Below are 4,212 nucleotides of genomic sequence, written 5' to 3'. Positions count from 1 at the left end.
ACATCTTGCGTTAGATCTTAACGCCATAGATCTCTAATAATGTTTAATGCGCATCATAATTTAGCTCCTATATGTTTAAGCTAGCTATCAATAATAATAACATTAACATCTATGTGGATCTAGAATATAGAGAATATATCAATCAATCAATCAATCATACCCGGTGAAATCCCACCAACAGCAAAGCTATAAGTAGGGTCTGGGGAGGGTGGGATGTAGGCACACCGTACCTCTATCCAAATGGATAAAGAGGTGGCTTCTAGAGAGACCCTCAGCTCTAATATGTATGGGGGAATATAAAGAAATCAAAGTTCAACAGTAAATAGTAATAATAATAATAAAAATAATAATAATAATAATAATACAAATAATAATAATAATACTATATATATATATAAGGGAAGAGAATACCATTATTGTGTGTGACTAGAATATAGAGAATATGAAGAAATTAAATGACAGAATACATGACAGCTAACCAATTAACATATCAAGCATTTCACCTTTGCTCACATAAACAAGCACATACTTTCCAGCAGAGGCCCCATGTTGATTAGTCGAAAACTTGGCTGACTTGGTTCCTGACCATATATTACAACCAGTTCCATTTTCACGAGAGTTAAATGCCAAACAACTGCAATCATTCCAGCATTTCACCATACAATCACTAAAGCTTAGGCTTGCATTATCATTATATGAAAGCTGAGTCATGCCAGCAGCAAAATCACCATTCATTAAAGTAAACTTATCATCTTTACTCCTACACTGAGGCAAATTAGAGCCTTCCACACACCCATTACCCGAATAATACCCGTAACAGAACTCAGGGCTCCAATAAAAACGGCTATCAGTGTCACCTTCTGAAACTCGGCCGTTTGCATTCAAAATTCTCATAGGGGTAACACCGTTCAAGCTATAATAACTGAAATATCTTTCTTCATTGTTATAGGTATAACTGAGATTGTACCGGTACATGTCTCCACTACTCCATTCGTTCAGAAGTTCAGTAAACTCAAATGATTGATTATTCAGATCTCCACTTGTCCAGTATGGCTCCCCCTTTGTCGAATCATTAATCTCTGAGAACTTTCTCCATTTGGTTCCCAACTCAAAGTAAAAGCACCTAAATCAGGGTTTTTGTCGGTAAGCCAAGAAGTTAGTTTCCAGTTATGGCCCGTTCTAAGGTTCGACCCGAGTTTCATACCCGGTAAAAGCACATTAGTTGGATAATCAAAACTTTTCCATAAAATTTGGTTGCCGAATCCGTCCTAAATAAGTGTAGCCTGTTTCTGGAATGGTAAAGAATCCTAACGTGAACTTTTTAGCAGGAGAAACAAGCTGATCAGAACTGAGTCTGTCCCCAACTTTGATTGTTGAAACAGCAGAACAATTGACGATTAGGTTGGAATATAGCACAATGGAGATGATGAGAGTGATCATATTGCAACAATGCAACTAAACTAAAGATAGGCGAACCTGGTGTTATGATTAAGTATGTGTTTGAATCCAAGTTTGACACTTAACTTCTGCTTATATTTAGTAATGACTTATGAGCAACGACTTTGAAAACTTCTGACGTTACACATGGGTTTTAAGCGTATAGATTCCGCAAATAGTAAAAATTTTTAATGTTAGAACTAGCTAGTAAACCTACTTTCATAAGGCACCTACGGGACCCTTAAAAGATTTTCATTACAAGGAAAATTCATAAAAGTTGCATTTTACAAGTCAAGCACAAACATACATGCTAATAGATATCGACTGAGTTGATTATTAAAAAACGGCACCTAAAGTATTGACAAGGGCACCTTTGCTCAGGTAAAATACTAAAAACATGCCACGTGGTATATTTTCGCGTAAAACCATTTATGTGTGAAACCTAATTCTTTATTCCCTAATCATTTTCTTTTAAGTTTCTGTTAATTTGTTATCCCAAGAACGATTAATTAAATCTAATTTAGGTTTAAATCTAATGGACATGAGAATACTTGTATATGGATTTTCACTTGAAATTGTTCAATAACTTTAACAGGATTTTACAAATAATAAAAGGAGAACTTCGGGTTCTGTCTTTGTGATTTCTTAAAACTATCATTTTTTATCTAATTGTTTATTTTAGGCTTTTATGGTACAATATTTTCATATAGCTATTAATTAGTCAAACTCGTTAACGACATTCACTATCTGTTAATAAATACAACTTTGAGGGGGCTTTGTTGCATTTTTAATATACTTTTAATCATATGAGTTTTTGTTTTTCTACTAAATATAAATTCTATACCTTTTGTTATTTTTTAATATTATGGTTTTTTATATTTGTTTATCTATAAATATCGATACACTTTTTATTTTTAAATTTTGTCGAAACTAAAGCTTTTATTCAACTATACATTTATTTATTCATATTTAAATAATTTTATTTTTTACTTTTTATAGCTGTAATAGTATCTAGGGTTTAAAAACAAATTTAGTTTTATTTTGAAGTACGATTTTAATTCTAGAGTTTTAATAACTACAAATTATTTAGAAAAATCAAGTATAAAGAATAGCATGTATAAAATTTAAAAAATAAGTATTATACATATGTGTATAATTTTGCTAAACCGATATTTTTTTTAATTTTTTTATTGTTTTATTAATCGGGGATGAAAAATTAAGTTTTTTTTGGTTTTTTTATATTTTCTATTTACGTATTTTTTTTGTTTTATAATTGTTTTTTTAGAATATAGGAATGTTTCGTTTATATATATGTATATATAGGATGCGTATCATTACAGAACCCTTAAATTATTTAAGAACTTGAAGAAATCCTTGAAAACTAACGTATTTAATAAAATTTTGCATGTTAGTGTTATTTGAGTGTAATTTTATCATTTTTTATATCTATATTTACGATTACAATTTTGAAATTAGTTTCTATACATATTTATGTCTTTTTAACACATATGTAAATTTGTTAGTACGTAAATTTTACATAATTTTAAACTTGTGATTAGTTTATGTAATCAAAAATTTATATATAAAAGTTGACAAAACTATTCTTAAATAATGTTAAATATATAGAAAAATAAAAAAAAAACGTTTTGTTTTTATGAGTTTCTAAGAGTTCTTAGATGACACATATATATATATATATATATATATATATATATGGGTAAGGATTCTAATGAAACCCTTTGCAAATTGAGAACTTTGAGAACCATTTTAGACCTTTAAAAAAATATTTAAAAAAATCATAAAACAAAAAATAATAAAAATTTTAAAAAAGTAAAAAAAACAAAAATTCTTATATTTCATTCCAGTTTCATTTTAAAAAATAAAAAAAAGAAAATAATAAAAAAACGTCGTATTATACACATATGTACAGTATCATTTATCTTAAATTATACACATGTATAAAAAAAAACATGTAAATATACATATATGTATATATTATACATATGTGTATATAATTTAGCTAAAACGAGTTTTTTTTATGAAACCGAAATGATAAAATAAGAATTTTGTTTTTTTTTTACTTTTTTGATTTTTGTGTTTTTTTTATTTTATGATTTTTTTTATTTTTGGGTATTTTGTGGTTCAAAATGATTCTCATAGTTCTCAATTTTAAAAAGGTTCTCTCATGATCCTGATCCTATATATATGTATGTATATATATATATGTTTAAGTTCAGAAGAGAAATGAGATTATTGCGAGAAGTGCGAGAAGTCATTCCAACCAATCAAATATTTTTCTTTTTAATTTCTCTTTAAAATATTAGAAGGGTATATTTGTAAATGCTCAAATTGTTTTATTTTGGTAAGTATTAAACTATAAATGTTTCTAGTCTCTTTTATCTAAATTTATTTGTGTTTTAGTTACATTCAAAATCATTTTGTTTTTTTAGTTAATAACTAGGATAGTACCCGTGTTACACACGGGTTGACATTATATATGTAACAAAATGTATATAAACTGCCATACAATATCATAATATATATATATATATATATATATATATATATATATATATATATATATATATATAAACAATAATATATCATTAAATTTAGAACCCAAAAAGATATAATATTTATCTATATTGGAGATATAGATAATAAGATAGTCTACATAAATTGTTAATAATTACACAAACTTAAGTTTATAATAAAAGTCATTACAACTAATTAGATGTTAACGTTTCTATACCAACATGATAGTCAAAATTCGCA

Source organism: Bidens hawaiensis, unplaced genomic scaffold (genome assembly GCF_021521415.1).
Source record: "Bidens hawaiensis isolate Kalapana, Puna unplaced genomic scaffold, B.hawaiensis_p1.1 tig00002839_1, whole genome shotgun sequence".
NCBI lineage: Eukaryota > Viridiplantae > Streptophyta > Magnoliopsida > Asterales > Asteraceae > Bidens > Bidens hawaiensis.
The sequence above is the reverse complement of the archived record's forward strand: the minus strand, read 5'-3'. Positions refer to the sequence as shown.